The sequence below is a fragment of the Oryctolagus cuniculus genome, chromosome 13 (assembly GCF_964237555.1).
Source record: "Oryctolagus cuniculus chromosome 13, mOryCun1.1, whole genome shotgun sequence".
Lineage (NCBI taxonomy): Eukaryota > Metazoa > Chordata > Mammalia > Lagomorpha > Leporidae > Oryctolagus > Oryctolagus cuniculus.
This window is the reverse complement of record NC_091444.1, coordinates 104,183,350-104,200,444: the sequence shown is the minus strand read 5'-3', so window position 1 is coordinate 104,200,444 and position 17,095 is coordinate 104,183,350. Positions and strand designations below refer to the sequence as shown.

Genomic DNA, 17,095 nt, shown 5'->3' with positions numbered 1-17,095 from the left:
GTAAGTTTCTTTTCTTGAACTAAGTTAGTTAATCTTCTTGGGGCCCGGTTCCATGATTAGGGTCAGGGTGAGGTTTACATAGAAGAGACAGACAGGATGCTCATGCCATCTGATCATGAGACCCCTACGCTAGGGGCCTGGGTTGTGTGACACAAATGCTCCCTGCAAGACACATTTCAGCGACAGCAATTATCTGTGCATGCTTGAGTACCTGGGGCTGGGCTCATGAGGTAGATAGCACTGACCACGCCTGACATTTAGTCGTGTGTGTGTGTGTGTGTGTGTGTGTGTGGCACACTGGGTCCTACCCCTGGAATGATGGGAAATGAGTAAAATAAATCCTACATCCCAGTTCTAGATCATCTACTCTGTAGTTCTGTGACTTCCAGCAAAGCACTCACCGAACCCAGCCTGTCTACTCCTGAAACAACGTTGGTAAGGGCTGAGTTGTGTGCACAAAATGAGGCTGTCCCAGAGCGGAGTTCCATCAGCGCTTATTGTCGTCTGGAAGGCGCACTGAACGAGATGATGTCATCAAGCAGAAGTTCTCGCCTCCTGGCCAGCCCTAATTATACTCACCTTTGAAAAGAACTGTGCCTAAATGAGGGGGACAGGAAAACCTTCAGCTACACAGTTGGCCTGGAATAAAGGCAATGTGCAAATGAAGCCGCGCCGCTCGTCCACTCGTCCCTGTGTGCTCTGCATTCTAACCTGAAGAAGGCACTGACTTCTGGAGCCACCAGCGAGGAGGCCAAGCGCCCGGCTTCTCTAGCATGTGACAGCTGGGGGTGCAGGGAAGTCAAAGGCTCTATTTTTAGTTGTTAGTCAAAGAACAAAAATCAGACCTTCCTGTGGGAGTGATCTATTCTGAGTCATGCAGCACCAGCAGGCCGGAATGAAACAGCTCTGCATTTGTTACCTGTGAGATAAAGATGCACACGCGGTTGTGATTCCTCTCCCCTGGAGCTTGCAGCCTGCGGCAGTGGGGAGATGGGCGGAGTGCCCACGAGCTGAGCAGTGGACTTTTTGATTCAGTGGCCAAAGAATGGGAGGAGCCTTTAACAATCCAGGAAAGGGGCTGGCATTGTGATGCAGCAGGTTAAGCCCTTGCCTGAGATGCCATCATCCCACATGGGCTCCAGTTCATGTCCTGGGTGCTCCATTTCCAATCTGGCTTCTTGCTAACAAGCCTAGGGAAAGCAGCAGAAGATGGCCCAAGTGCTTGGCCCCCTGCCTCCCAAGTGGGAGGTCCAGATGGAGTTCCAGGCTCCTGGCTACAGCCTGGCCCAGCCCTGGCCATTGTGGCCATTTGGGGAGTGAACCAGCAGATGGAAAATCTATTTCTCTCTCGCGCTCACTGTCTCTGTAACTTTGTCTTTCAAATAAATAAATCTTTAAAAATCCAGTAGGAATCAGGAATTAAAGATTATTTAAATCCAAGACAAGGAAAAAAAGTAAGTCACTGCTGTAAATATTATTCAAGAAATTACTGATAATCATCCAAGGTTTCTGCAGAACCTGAGCTGATGAGTGTGTGATACTGCCTTAAACACATAATGAATGCATGGTTACTCCACGGAGTAGAATTCACTCTCACTCAAAAATAATGGATCCACACTTAGAAATGTAGATAATTTCAACATCTTCATTCTTAAAGTGAGATCCCCAAAACCCACAGAGTTTGAACAATTGGATGCAAGTCAGCCAGTTGGAGGTGCAAAGAATCTACAATGCACACAGCAGAAATATTCAGACAGTCCACGGTTAAAGTCTTGATGTTCCAGTCAGGGGCGAGAGAAGCGCCCAAGCACCGCAGGCTGATGGAATGCAGGGCTCAGGGACTGAGAGCTGGAAGGGGCTGGGGAACTTGTCTGTTCTGACCCTCTCACTCTCAGGAGGAGGCAGAGTGAAGTGCTTGCCCAGCAACCCTCAGCTGGCTGGTGACACAGCATAGCTAGAACTTGGCTCTCCTGGCCTTTGCCTGGGGATCTTTCCACTTGACTAGCACTGAGACTCTTCTCAGGCAAAATTCGAGAATAGATGATGAAACAGATGGCTTGGGAGCATTTAGAAAAGAAAGCAATCATTAGCAGCCAGCATGGGTTCAGTTGGAACAGTCATGCCAGGCTAATCTCATTTCCTTGTTGATGCAGTTGCAAAAAATGTACAAGAATGCAGTACGCCAAAATGCAGGGCATCCCAACAGAATGCAGGCAAGCTCTCTTTACTCAGCTAATGGCCATAGCCAACCTAGCTCAGTCTATATACTTCTTCTTGTACCCCTGGACTAAGATCTTTTAAGAATGCTATGGTCCTCCACTTCTCTTCCTAAGACTGGGACAATCCAGGAAAAAGCCATTCTCCTTTAATAACCTTTGTACAGTTGAGATCACTGACTTTTTCCCAACTGGAGGTAGAAGATTCGTACAACTGTAGAAACTGTTTTTGTTGTGAATTCTAAATACCAGAGAGAAGAGAAGTGGACACATGTTCTCAGTGGGAAGATGGGTGATTTTCCTAGTGCTACTGGGTAGGTGGTATGCATCCCCCAAGATCTCCAGGATGGAAGATACCATATCCAGGTGGTACATGTACAGATAAACATGTCAATTTGTGGTGAAATCAAATGATTCAACTTTGGGGGACTGGGTTGTGCATAGCAGGTTAAGCTGCCACCTGTGATGCCGATATCCCATATGAGTGTCGGTTCAAGTCCCGGTTGCTCCGCTTCCAATCCAGCTCCTTGCTAATATGCCCAGAAAAACAGCTAAAGATGGCCCAAGTGTTTGGGTCCCTGCCACCCACATAAGAGACCCAGGTGGAATTCCAGGCTTCTCCTGGCTTCAGCCAAGCCAAGCCTTGGCCATTGTGGCCATTGGGGAGTGAACCAGCAGATAAAATCAATCTCTCTCTCTTTCTTTCTCTCTCTGCCTTTTCAATAAATAAAACATTTTTTTAAAAAATCACATTTTCCATTAATTATCAGGCTATGTGATATGGAAATGAGAAAGTGGATGAACTTCAAGGAGATTTTGAAAACTTTGCAATAGGAGAAGGGGTTTTAATCTCTTGAAGTCTTTGTCAGATCTCTACATGGAGCTGAGCTTACTTAATAACCTTGCCTACTGTTAGCATGCCAGAGGGCAACCAAACTCCCAGGAATACTAACAGGATACATCACGCATCTTGGTTTCTGCAATACACTGCCAAAGCTTGCATGGTCTCCTCTGCAAGCTCTGGGACCAGGCTGTGGGGCACAGCACGTCTTGATGAATAGCTGCAGCACTGTCCCCAGAAGAGAGTGGGCCCCCACTGCTACAAGTGGCAAAACAGAGGCTGGATAAAGCTTGGTGGAGACCCAGCCAAGGGAACTGAAAGCATCTTGGAGGCCATGGGGTTCAATAATCTTCTACAGTTCTTTCTGGTTGATGATTCCATTATTCTAAACTGTAGGACCCTGAAAATATCTGTAATGCTAATGCCTACCACTCATTAATGGCCGGGGCAGGGATGGCTTGTTTATCCTCCTCTCCTGTTTGTGCTCATCCAAGGTGACACACGCCATATGCGTCTCACATGCTCCAGACTTGGAGGAGACGCTCAGAGGAGACCGGCTGACGATGGGGAGCCTCTAGGTCAGAAGGCAAGAGCGGCTCCCAAGCAGATGCCAAACCTGTATTTGTGTGACAGTGTTGGCACTGCACAAAGAGACCACAGGAGAACAGGATCTGTTTAGTCTGATTCCCTAGTGTAGAGGAAATATTAAAGGTAGATACTGGGTCTAGAATACAATTCCATTATACATTGACGAAATCATAATGAGATGTTTTCCAATTATTGTAAAAAATGCATTTATTTAAAAGGCAAAGTGATGGGGGGCAGGGGGAAGAGGCAGAGATAGTGACAGCAATAGAGATAGAGATCTTCCATCCAACGATTCACTCCCCAAATGCCCACAATAGTTAGGGTTGGGCCAGGTCAAAGGAGCCAGGAACTACATCCAGATCTCCCACTGGGTGGCTTAATACTCAAGCCATCACCTGCTGCCTTCCCAGGTGCATTAGCAGGAAGCTGGATCAGAAACAGAGTAATCAAGACAGAACCTGGCACTCCAATATGGGAGGGTGGCATCAAAAGTGGTGGCTTAACCCGCTGCGTCACAATGCCTGCCCCTGAATTTTTTTAAAATGGAAATCTCCAGGGCCCTTTTAAACAAATGACCTCATGGAAAATGGAATTAATATATCAATTTATTGGTGCAAAAAATGTTGAAATCCATGCATAGATTTTTGGCATAAAATGCATTTATTACAAAGACCCTGAATAGCCAGAGTTCATTCTCTCTCTCTCTCTCTCCCTCTCCCTCTCCCTCCCTCCCTGTACCCCTACAGATCAGGAAAGGAATCCAAATATGTATGGATCCACAGATGTCCATGTGGGATCTCAGATGGTCTCAACCACTCAGAAATTATTAAACATCTGCAATATTCCCACCATTTTCCAGTATTCAAAGTAATACCAAAAAATGGAAGATATTATCCCCACAACCTACAAGCCCCCTAGTTTGAGACAGAAGGAATGCGTGTAACTCATAGGCTGGCATCAGTTACACAGGAGTGGTGGGCCAGGAGTTGCAAGAACCAGGTTCTGTGCGGGTCCCAGGCATTCAGAGCTGTGGATTCTTACCTGAGCCTCACATTCTCCATGGATCCCATTCTCAGTGGAAATATTCTTTTTTTAAATTATTTATTTATTTATTTGAAAGGCAGATTGACAAAGAGGCAGAGGGAGAGAGAAGGATTGGGGAGAGGGAGAGGGAGAGGGAAAGGGAGGGAGGGAGGGAGGGAGGGAGAGAGAGAGAGAGAGAGAGAGGAGAGAGGTGTCTTCCATCTGCTGGGTCACTACCCAAATGGCTGCAAAAACCAGAGCTGTGCCAATCTGAAGCCAGGAGCCAGGAGCTTCCTCCTGGTCTCCCATGGGGTGCAGGGCCCAAGCACTTGGGCCATCCTCCACTGCACTCCCTGGCTACAGCAGAGAGCTGGACTGGAAGAGGGGCAACTGGGACAGAATCTGGTGCCCCGACCGGGACTAGAACCTGGTGTGCCAGTGCCGCAAGGCGGAGGATTAGCCTAGTGAGCTGCGGCGCTGGCCGAAGACTGGGTCTTTAAGCCGAACCCTGCAGGATGGGAAGGATTTAGCCTTATGAAGGGGTTTTCAGGCGGACCCAGAAGCAGGTGCAGGCATCTTCAGGGAGGGCAGAATTGGAACTCAGAGGAGCTGGTGTGGTCGGGGAGGGAGTGGAGGATGGGACAGAGCAGTCAGACAGAGCCAGATCATGGAGGATCTTTGTCCCCTGGTAAGGTTTTTCCCCCAGAGCACTCAGAAAAATAATAAAGGATTTATTCAAGGCAGAGCCATGCTGGGCATTGTAACCTTTAAAGCTTGCTCACGCTGTTAATACCGAGAACAGACCACAGATGTAGCAGGAGTGGAGTGAGAAGACCACGTAGTCTGAGGCAGCTGAAGCTGTCCGGGAGAGAAAGATGGCAGTTCCAAAAAGGGCAGAGGGGAGACGTGGAGGATGGAGCCGGGTTCTAGAGAAGACCTGCAGCTCACAGCTGAGGAGTTACTTGATGGCTAATCCCACAGGGTCTGAAGATCTGCACAAACACAGACCAACATGTGTGGTCGGGGCTACCAAAGGCTACTCTGCATAGGCAGATTTGCTCAGTTCACTCCCAAATGTAAAGCGTGACACACGAAGGGAAGCAAAATAGCTTGCGGAAGGTAGAATTAGAAGATACTGCTCATGTAAGCTCCCGTGGACACACATTTGCCCACCAGGCCGGTGGAGGCTCTCACGGGTCCCCGCAGTGGGCAGGTTATGAAATCACTGATAAAAATCACTGTTCAAGTTGCTTCTCTCTGTAACCCGTGCCCACTTTGCAGTCAGCCTGGAGCCTCTCCTTTGAGGGCGAAGCTGCTTTCTCTACCTGGACAACCTCTTGAGGCTACTGGTACTGTGCTGGTTCCACCGCCCTCCCCAGGGCAGCCTCCTACCACATCTGGGAGAGCTTGTCTAGTTCGACAGCCTCAGGACTTGGAAAAAAAAAAAAAAAAAAAAAGATGCATCCATAAGGCTAAAATAGCCAAGCAGTTCCGGAAGCCCCAAATCAAGCCACTTTTATGACATGGCACAGAAAAATTAAAGGGCTTATTATCTAAGCATTTTTCAGCTGCAAGGCTGGGTCTTATTTAGATATAGCCCAAATCGCTCATCTGTAAGAGCTCAGGGCTACCCTGATTCTGAAAGATGCTATATAAAACTCAGTTATTTTTCCAAGGCTGCTACAGAACCAAAATAAACCATCGGCAGTCTGTACATTTATCCATACATACTGTACCTTCTCCAACTGAAGACAATTCACACGACAGATTGAATGCAATATGCTTGCCCTGAAGATGTGATTCTGCAAGCACAAGTGCTGTTGCCTAAAATAAGAAAAGACGAGGCTGTTAACCGAACAGCCGAGCCATTGCCTCCGCATTAGCACCAGGATGACTCTCCTAACCTTTCCAATTACAGCGTGATCCAATTAAGTCTCGGTGTCATCAGAAGATGTGCGCTTGAATTCTTAGATTTGGGGCAGGCTGCAGTCACAATGAAGAGCCGCAGTCTAGGGAAAGTGCATTTGGGATATTCCAGGTCTACTCGGGATCCATATTTACTCTCCAGATATCGCAAAGCGGAAAGCCGGCACATTGGATAGAGCCGCCACCTGCAATGACAGCACCCCACATCATAGCCCTGGTTCATGGCCCTGCTGCTCCACTCCTGATGCAGCTCTCCCTGCCAATGAAGTGGAAGATGGCACAGTGCTTGGGTCCCTGTCACCCACGTGGAAGACCCAAAGGAGCTCTGGGCTCCTGGCTTCAACTTGGACCAGCACCAGCCATTGTGGTCATTTGGGAAGTGAACAAGCAAATAGAAGTTAGATCGCTCACTCACTTGCTCTCTCTCTCTTTTTCTCTCTCTCTCTTCCCCCCACTTCCTCCTCTCTATCACCCTGCCTTTCAAATAAATACATCTTTAAATGAATAAGTCCTTCCTTCAAATTGCACAGGTACTTTTTCCTGTGAAGTCGAGAAAGATTTTTGATTAATATTATTCAAAGTTGGCAATGTATTATCAGTAACAGCACTATAATTTTCTAGTCATTTTTAAAAGATTTATTTATTAAATATTTATTTATTTATTTGAAAGTCAGGGCAACAGAGAGAGAGAGGAAGAGACAGAAACCTCCCATCCTCCAGTTCACTTCCCAAGTGGCTGAAACGGCCAGGGCTGGGCCAGGTCAAAGCCAAGAGCCAGAAGCTTCATCTGGATCTTCCAGGTGGGTGGCAGCGTTCCAAGTGCTTGGACCATCCTCCACTGCTTTTCCCATGCCATTAGCAGGGAGCTGGATCAGAAGTAGAGCAGCTGGGACTTGAACCCAGGCCCACATGGGATGCCAGCACTGCAGACAGCAGCTTTACCTGCTATGCCACAGCATTGGCCCACTCTAGTCATTTTTAAAAACAATTAGGTCATATGAATATGAAACAGCATCAAGCATCATAGTGTTCTCATAGCTTTATTCTCAACTTATGAAATTGTATCCCAAAAATATTCCTAAAATATGGAAAAATTATATGCACAAAGAACAGTAAAAAAGCAGAAGAAACCTATATATCCAACAAGAGAGAAGTGACTAAATAAGTTATACAACACTCAATCTACTATTATAAACCCTGTTAAAATTATAGTTACAAGAATATATAAAGCGATCAAAAAAACTCAACAATAGCAAAGCAAACAACCCAGTCAAGAAATGGGCAAAGGACTTAATTAGACATTTCTCAAAAAAGGAAATTCAAATGGCCTACAGACACATGTCAAAATGCTCAGGATCATTAGCCTCAGGTAGATGCAAATCAAAACCACAATGAGGTTTCACCTCACCCCAGTTAGAATGGCTCACATACAGAAATCAACAAACAACAAATGCTGGCAATGATGTGGGAGAAAAGGTACCCTAATTCACTGTTGGTGGGAATGCAAACCGGTAAAGCCACTATGGAAGACAGTTGGAGATACCTCAGAAATCTAAATATAGCCCTACCACATGACCCAGCCATCCCACTCCTGGGAATTTACCCAAAGGAAATGAAATCAGTAAAATAAGAGTCATCTGCACCCCCATGTTTATTGCAGCTCAATTCACAATAGCCAAGACCTGGAATCAACCTAAATGTCCATCAACAGAAGACTGGATAAAGAAACTATGGGATATGTACTCTACGGAATACTACACAGCAGTTAAAAATGAAATCCAGTCATTTACAGCTAAGTGGATGAATCTGGAAAATATCATACTTAGTGAAATAAGCCAGTCCCAAAGGGACAAATATCATATGTTCTCCCTGATCTGTGACAACTAACAGAGCACCTAAAAGGAAACCTGTAGAAGTGAAACAGACACTATGAGAAGTAATTACTTGAACAGCCTTGTCTTGACTGTTGAGAAACTATTTATTATTTCATTTTATTTTATTTTTTATTCTTTTTTCTTCTCTACTTAATACCACTGTCTGAACTCTTACTTAACATAGAATTAATCATGGATATATTAAGTAAATTGAAAATAGATCCCAGTTAAAAATAAGAGTGGGAATGAGAGAGGGAGGAACTGTATAGATCAGCACACATTCCCACAGACTTACCCCTAAGGGTGAAACTAAAAACTTTCCATGGGAGTCCAAATCCCATTTAGCTGGGTTGCACTAATCCCATCTGTGATAAATTGATCATATTAAGTATGGAATTAATCATATAGATAGGACCATCAGTCAAAGGGATCACATAAATAAGACCAAGTGCCTGGTAATAACAATAGGTAGAATCACAAAGGAGAGAAAGTTCCAACATGGGAAGTGGGCCACACAGCAGACTCACAGAATGACAAACACCCTAAAGAGCACTCTGACCTCAGAATCAGCCCCTAAGGCCTGACTGAAAACACCATGAGAGCATTTCAGGCATGGAAAGCCAAGAAACAGTGGCAAAAATGGTTCTGCATGAAAGATCTCTGTGAGTGAGACCCCAGTGGAAAGAAGGGGCCATCAAAGAAGGATGTACTTTTCTCTGAAGGGAGAAGAGAACTTCCACTTTGCATATGGTCCTGTCTAAAAACCGACAGAGTTTGTGAATTCAAAAGGCTTCCATAGCCTTGGCAACTCATATCAAGAGCCTTGGGTGATCACTTACATCATAAATAAGAGTGTCAGTTGTTAAATCAACAATAGGAGTCACTGTGCACTTGCTCCCCATTCTGTACCTCTGTCCTTAATGAGTTGTACTATGAGAATTAATGATAAAACTTGTACTATGAGAATTAATGATAAAACTTGTCTTCAAACTGTCCTTTATACTTTGTGTGTCTGTTTGGGTACAAATAGTTGAAAACTCTATATAGTATAGAGTTGGTCTTCTGTATATAAAGTCAATTAACAAATCTTAATGGAAAATGGAATGGGGAAGGGAGTGGGAGGTGGGATGGGAGTGGGAGTTGGGAGGGCAGGAATGGAGGAAGAAGCACTATATTCCTAAAAGCTGCACATATGAAATTTATATTCATTAAATAAAAACCTTCAAAAATGAAGGCAAAAAATTATGGTTATGAAGACCATTTAACAGTGTAAATGATGGGACCAGCACTGTGGCACAGCAGGTTAAAGCCCTGGCTTGAAACGCCAGCATACCATATGGGTGCCGGTTCTAGTTCCAGCTGCTCCTCTTCCAATCCAGCTCTCCGATGGCCTGGGAGAGCAGTGGAAAACAGCCCAAGTCCTTGGGCCCCTGCACCCAAGTGGGAGACCTGGAAGAAGCTCCTGGCTCCTGGCTTCAGATTGGCGTAGCTCCGGCTGTTGTGGCCATCTGGGGAGTGAACCAGTGGATGGAAGACCTCTCTCTCTGCCTCTACCTCTCTCTGTAACTCTGTCTTTCAAATAAATAAAATAAATCTTTTAAAGAAAACAGTATAAATGATGCTTATGATATGTCAAATGATGAATCAAGCCTTATAATTATTTTCACAAATGACTAGCAAAACACAAGAAGAAAATGCCATCATTTGTAGGGTTGACTGTCTAGGTTAGAGTTATTAATCAGTGAGACAACAGTAGACAAACTGTGTGTGCACAGACTTTTCCAAGATCTTGGGTGTATTATTTAGATGCATATTATTAGAAAGACAGATCCACTTGTAGTAGTATGGGATAAGGGGTTTATTGGAGGGGGTTGTTGGAGGATTTTATAGAATTAGGAATGCTGGTGGCAGAGTCTCTGCAATGCTGTTGACTCCATACATGGTGTTGAACCTGAAGTCACTATAGAATACCCAGACCAGGGGCAGGTGTTGGGCCAGTGATTAAGTCACCACTTGCAGCACCTACACCCCACATTAGAATGTCCGGGTGAGTTCTGGCCCCTCTGCTTCCAATTCCAGCTCCCTGCTAATGCGTACCCTGAGAGGTAGCAGGCGATGGTTCCAGTACATGGAACCCTGTCACCCACTTGGGAGACCTGGATGGAGTTCTTAGCTCCTGGCTTCAACCTGACCCATGTTGTGGACATTTGGAGAGTGAAGCAACAGATGGGAGATCTCTCTCTCTTTCTACTCTCTGCCTTTCAAATAGAACAAAAATAGATTAAACACAAGTATCAGCCAAACCAGCCACTGGGGCAAAGTTAAGGAGACAGGAGCAAAGACAAACCAAAGCCTGAGGAGGAACAGAATACTAATCCCCTTGGATTGTGTTTTCTGTCATTTGTGGTCTGATGAGTTTGAACTGATTTTATTCTCAGCATTGTAGCTATGAAATATATGAAATCTTAAAAACTAAAAAAATTAAAATTAAAAAAAATTTGGATTGGCCTTGGCTTTGGGCTGAGATGGACTGTTCTATGGAGACCCAGCCCTGGCCTATCTAGTAATCGATGCCAGGCAGTTGGGTGATTGACAGCTCACGTCAGTGACCAAACGGCAGGATGTGGGATAAACTGGGGAAAGCAAAAGGGGTCAGTGACTGCGAGGCCTTGGGGAGAAAACACGAATGGAGAAGTCGCCAGGTGGCCTTGAGGGCCTAGGAGGGAGACTGCCCATGTCCACTGAGGAGCTGGGAGCGAGCTGCATGGAACACAAAGAGACCCTCCAAATACCCCCTCCCCTGCACACTCTGTGTGGGCCATTCTCTGACAAGGTAGGATGCAAACTTCAGCCACCATGAGGTGCTGTTTTGTGGATTCTTCTAGACTGTCTGCTTCTGGCCCACTGGGGTAGGCATGGTACTGGGGACACACGTTGGGAACACTGCTCAGGCTGGTACCTGAGGCAGGGTCCACACCTCCACTTTACATTTGTGTGAAAGTTTCCAGAAATAGAAACCAAGAAAACAAGGGAAAATTCTTGTTAAACCCAAGACTTGTGCCTGTAACACACTCCTATCCTACTGAAAATGACTGGTGACCAGAACTTTGTGGACATCACACATGACTCTTTGTACAATTTTTTTCTCTATGCCAAATACAGTTAATGGCAATGACCTATTCCTACTCCTATATCCTTTTTAAAAGGTTTGTTTATTTATTTATTTGAAAGGCAGAGATACAAAGAGAGAGGCAGAGAGAAAAAGACTTTCCATCCACTGGCTCAATCTCCAAATGGCTGCAATGGCCGGAGCTGGGCCAATCCAAAGCTAGGAGCCAGGAGCTTTTTCTGGGGCTCCCATGTGGGTGCAGGGGCCCAAGTAGTTGGGCCATCTTCCACTGCCTTCCCAGGCCATTAGCAGAGAACTAGATTGGAAGTGGAGCAGCCAGGACTTGAACCAGCACCCATATGGGATGCCAGGGTCTCAGGCAGCAGCTTTTACTCACTATGCCACAACCGTGGCCTTTATTCCTATATCTTGAAAATAGTAATGTGATCACTCCTCCCCTTCAGGGGCTTCCTTTTTTGTTCTTGTTTGGTTTTTTAAAAAGACTTATCTATTTGAAAGGCAGAGTTACATAGACAGAGATAAGGAGAGACAGAAAGAGAGATCTTCCATCCACTGGTTCACTCCCCAAATGGCCATAATGGCTGGAGCTGGGCAGATCCCAAGCCAGGAGCCAGGAGCCCCTTTAGGGTCTCCACCTGGGTGCAGGGGACCATGTACATGGGCCATCCTCAGCTGCTTTCCCAGGCATATTAGCAGAGAGCTAGATCAGAAGTGGAGCAGCCAGGACTCCAACAAGTGCTCGTATGGGAGGTGGGCACTGCAGGTGGCAGCTGAACCCGCTATGCCAAAGCACGGGCCCCCAGGGACTCCCTCTCATTCCACCGCCCAGCCAGCGTATTCCTGTCTAGCAAGGCTAGTCGCAGACTGATTTCTCTCCAGCCTCTCAGGACGAAGCACAGTTTGCAGGTAAAATCCAGCCTGGGGCTCACATGGGCTCACAAGTTCTCTCTCCAGGTTTCACGTTATCTTGTTTCAGATAAATAATAAAATGACACATTAAAACGAGAGAGAAAGAGGAAGGGAGTGAGGACTCAGGCCCAGTCCACAACAGCGGTGGAGAAGTGCGCTGCCACGGGGGAAGGATGGCACCCATATCCTGAGCAGCGGAGCTGTGTTGGAGTCGCAGCTCCTGGGCTTCCCCCACAGAAAAGGAGACTTGACTGCTCTCGCCCACACTCTCCCTCTGTGGCTTCTCAGAACGGGTGCTGCTGGAGCAGAGTCACCTCCCCACCAGCCGTCTTGGGTTCCCCGTGCATTGGCCTCCTTGAAGATGTGTGGAGGACAATCCTCCCTGCGACCCAGTGTGGTCCACAGCACCGATCAGCATGGGTCCCCCAACCCAGCAGCCACGCGTGTCTTCACAGGTGTGTATGTGTGTGTGTGCAGGTGCAGGAATAAAAATCAAGTGGCCGGGACTGCGGGCTGCTGCCACCTCTGCTTCCTGTGTTTCCAGGGAAGTGAGCGCCCTTCTGAACACAGGAACCCTGAGTTCAGACACAGGGTCCTCTGGGCCCTCGGTGAAGGGGGACACCTCTCAGCTTTGATGCTGGCTCAGCGGCTCACGGAGGAAGAAGCTACTTGGGACCCAAGAGCCATGCGGCATTCATCGGGTTTGTCCTCACATCCTAATTTTTATTAAAGGGACAATGAGATTTCAATACAGTAAGCTTAGAGCTGATGAACAACGAAGTTAAAATTACACAGACTCTGGACTGCCTTGAAGAATAGCTGGGCTGGTGACTTCTGTTTGCTCTGCCTTATGACCTTCTTTTTTAAGATGTATTTATTTCTTGAAAGGCAGGGTTACAGAAAGGGGGGGGGGGACACAGAGAGAGAGAGAGAGAGAGAGAGAGAGAGATCTTCCATCTGCTGGTTCACTCCTCGAATGACACAATGGCCAGGGCTGGGTCAGGCTGAAGCCAGGAGCCAGGAGCTACATGTGGGTCTCCCACATGGGTGGCAGCCACTGCTTTCAGGCCCATCAGCAGGGAGCTGGATGGGAAGAGGAGCAGACAGGACGCACACACCAGTGCCCACATGGCGCCCTCCGCTGTGCGACTTCACTGAGCAGGGACTGCCAGCGGCTGAGGGCCCGATGACCAATGCGGGCAGCACGGACTCCCCAGGAACCAAAGCCCCAGCGACACTCATGAGACGTTCTATCAAGTTGCACTCACCTCTGTCACACCCTGCCTTTAGTCACTGCTTTTTCATCTGCCCGAGGAGTCTGTTGGGATACTGTGGCTATCGGTCACCTGCTCTTCTCCGCTCCGAGGGATGACCCTGTTGCATTTGTAGGGATCCCAGAAGGCATTTCCTCGGAGGAGAAACCTTGGGCTCAGCAGGTGAACTGTCTCCCAGTGCATTTCAGGTTAGTGACATGGTGAGGAGCACCAGCCACTCCCTCTCCGGGGACAGGGATCCTGGCAGGAAAGGGAAAATAGTGCAGAGGATACACCAGAGGATGGTGAAATTGAAGAGAGCAAGGCCGGGAGGAGGCAGGGGTGGAGGAAGGAGAGAAAGAAGGTATTCGGTGTAACAGAGGACGGGGAGAAAGACAAAGTGCAGCATAAGACTCTTGGCTAAAAGACGGAAGGTGACTTTTGTGGAAAAGGAACCAGGGGGGCCATGGGCTGGGTCCCCACGGGAGCAGGCAGAGCCCGGGGCCCGGGCAGGTGACTGCACTGCACTCAGATTCCCTCCACCGCCTCTGCCCAAACCAGGGCTGGAGGCGGAGAACACCGCTCCCTGCTCGGGAACGAGGAGCTATTTTTATCAAGTTAAATGAGCCTTGTTCTCTGGTGCAGGTTCTCAGCGCACGAAAGCATTTTCCATCAGATGAGAAACGCACCAGCCACGGGAGCGATAATGGACTCATAAAAATGGTGTGACGTTTCGGAATCTTTGCTAATGATGAGGTCATCAAGCCTCTGTCCCTTCCCTGCCTCGCAAAGGGGCGCCCAGCCACGGCACCCCTGGGAAGGCCTCCTGACAAAGGCCCACCTGCCTCCCCAGGGATCTCCACATCCAGCCGCTCTCGCAGCCCGACGGGGGTCTCCTCTCATCAAGGAGTGTCTGACTCAGAGCAGCCAGGAACCGCTGTGCTAGGTGCACCTTACTTTAAAAAGTAAGGGGAAGCTTAACAGAGAGGCGAGATCTCTCCTTTTTAAAAAAAAATAATTTTATACAAGGGGACTTCAAGAAGTTCACTGAAAATGAAAGATAGTTTGTTTTGGTGCAAAACCATTTTGAGCTCCACGCATATAAGGGTCTCCAAAAGTTCACAGAAATGCAAATTATGAAAACATTATGTATGGATTTCCAAAATTTTTGCACTAAAATAAAATTATCTTTTTTTTTTTTTTTTGACAGGCAGAGTGGACAGTGAGAGAGAGAGACAGAGAGAAAGGTCTTCCTTTTGCCGTTGGTTCACCCTCCAATGGCCGCCGCGGCCAGCGCGGCCGGCACACCGCGCTGATCCGATGGCAGGAGCCAGGTACTTATCCTGGTCTCCCATGGGGTGCAGGGCCCAAGCACTTGGGCCATCCTCCACTGCACTCCCTGGCCACAGTAGAGAGCTGGCCTGGAAGAGGGGCAACCGGGACAGAATCCGGCGCCCCGACCGGGATTAGAACCCAGTGTGCCGGCGCTGCAAGGCGGAGGATTAGCCTAGTGAGCCGCAGCGCCGGCAAAAAATTATCTTTTAATTCTATTTCCCATGAGCTTTTGGAAGTACTCTTGTAGTTATTTTACAGGTGATATTTGTTTAAAAGAGAGAGGTTGGGGGTGGGGAAAGAGGGAGAGGGAGAGGGAGAGGGAGAGGGAGAGGGAGAGGGAGAGGGAGAGGGAGAGGGAGAGGGAGAGGGAGAGGGAGAGGTGGGGAGGGGAGAAGGAGAGGGAGAATCTCCCATCTGCCCACAGTAGCCATGCTGGGTCAGGCCAGAGCCAGGAGCTGGCGTCTCAATCCACACAGGTGGCAGGGACCAAGCTACTTGAGCCACCAATGCTGTCTCCAAGGGCACGTATCAGCAGGGAGCTGGAATCAGGAACACAGCCAGGGCTCTAACTCAAGCGCTCTGAGATGTAAATGTGGCATCTGAGACTTACATCTGGAAGTAAGTGGTATCTTGGCTGCTACACCAAACACTCCCTCCTTAGTTTACAGTTTGATGAGCTGGACAAACACACTCCCTTTACAACCACAAATCCTTGGTAATCCACAAAGATACGGAACATTTACATCACCAGTGCACTGCCACTGTTTCCCTCTGCAGGAAGGACTCTCCCAAATTCTGGCTACACACAACTACTGCCAGGTGACCCTATGGTAGATCGCTACTGCTTTTTCTAGAATTCTACATAAATAAAGTCATATCACAACTTTAGAGAAACTCAGCTTCATTTATTTAATGTTTATTTTCATCTACTTAAAAGGCATTAAGGGCCAGCGCTGCAGCTCACTGGGCTAATGCTCCGCCTGCGGCGCCGGCACCCCGGGTTCTAGTCCGGGTCGGGGTGCCGGATTCTGTCCCGGTTGCCCCTCTTCCAGTCCAGCTCTCTGCTGTGGCCCGGGAGTGCAGTGGAGGATGGCCCAGGTGCTTGGGCCCTGCACTGGCATGGGAGACCAGGAGGAAGCACCTGGCTCCTGGCTTCGGATCAGCGCGGTGCGCCAGCCGCAGCAGCCATTTGGGGGGTGAACCAACGGAAGAAAGACCTTTCTCTCTCTCTCTCTCTAACTCTGCCTGTCGAAAGAAAGAAAGAAAGAAAGAAAGAAAGAAAGAAAGAAAGGAAGGAAGGAAGGAAGGAAGGAAGGAAGGAAGGAAGGAAGGAAGGAAGGGCATTGAGAGAGAGAGAATGTTCCATCTGCTGGTTCACTTTGCAAATATCTACAGCATCCAGGCTGAGCAGGCTGAAGCCAGGAACTCCATTCAGGTCTCCAACGTGGGCAGTATCATGTGCTACTTCCCAGGATGCATCAGCAAGGAGCTGGACTTGTAGCTGGGACACCAACCAGCACTCTGATAGGGGACACAGGCATCCCAGAACTGCGCTTCAACCCACTGCAACACAGTGCACTCCCCAGCTGACTCGCTGTGTTTGCTGTGACCGTCACTGGCTGAGCAGTGTTCTGTCCTCTGAAACACCCCCGTGCACGGACATCTGGCTGGCTCTCTGCCTAGTGCTCTGCTGAATGTAGCTGTGTGACTGCTAGGGTCCAGGTATTTTTGTGGGCCTATTTTCTCATTTCTCCTGGGTGAATACTTGGGGATGGAGCTGCTGTGACATGGAGTAGTTGTACTTTTAACCTTATAGGGCACTGCCAACTGTTTTCCAAACTGTTGCATCAGAAGTGTGTAGGCCGGCGCCGCGGCTCACTAGGCTAATCCTCTGCCTTGCGGCGCCGGCACACCGGGTTCTAGTCCCAGTCGGGGTGCCGGTTCTGTCCCGGTTGCCCCTCTTCCAGGCCAGCTCTCTGCTGTGGCCAGGGAGTGCAGTG

At 48.0% G+C, this 17,095-nt stretch overlaps 1 long non-coding RNA gene across 4 annotated transcripts in view; it reads right to left on the bottom strand.

The window, feature by feature from the left end:
- Positions 1 to 17,095, bottom strand: part of LOC103350865 (uncharacterized) — an 82,777-nt gene that overhangs the window by 31,840 nt on the left and 33,842 nt on the right. For 2 of the 4 annotated variants that reach the window (XR_011381740.1, XR_007909783.2), the window contains exon 1: positions 920 to 1,100. This is a non-coding gene — a long non-coding RNA (uncharacterized lncRNA). Of the gene's footprint in view, positions 1 to 919; positions 1,101 to 6,404; positions 7,416 to 17,095 lie in introns of those variants that run through there. The other 2 variants (XR_011381741.1, XR_007909784.2) reach the window with 2 other exon arrangements.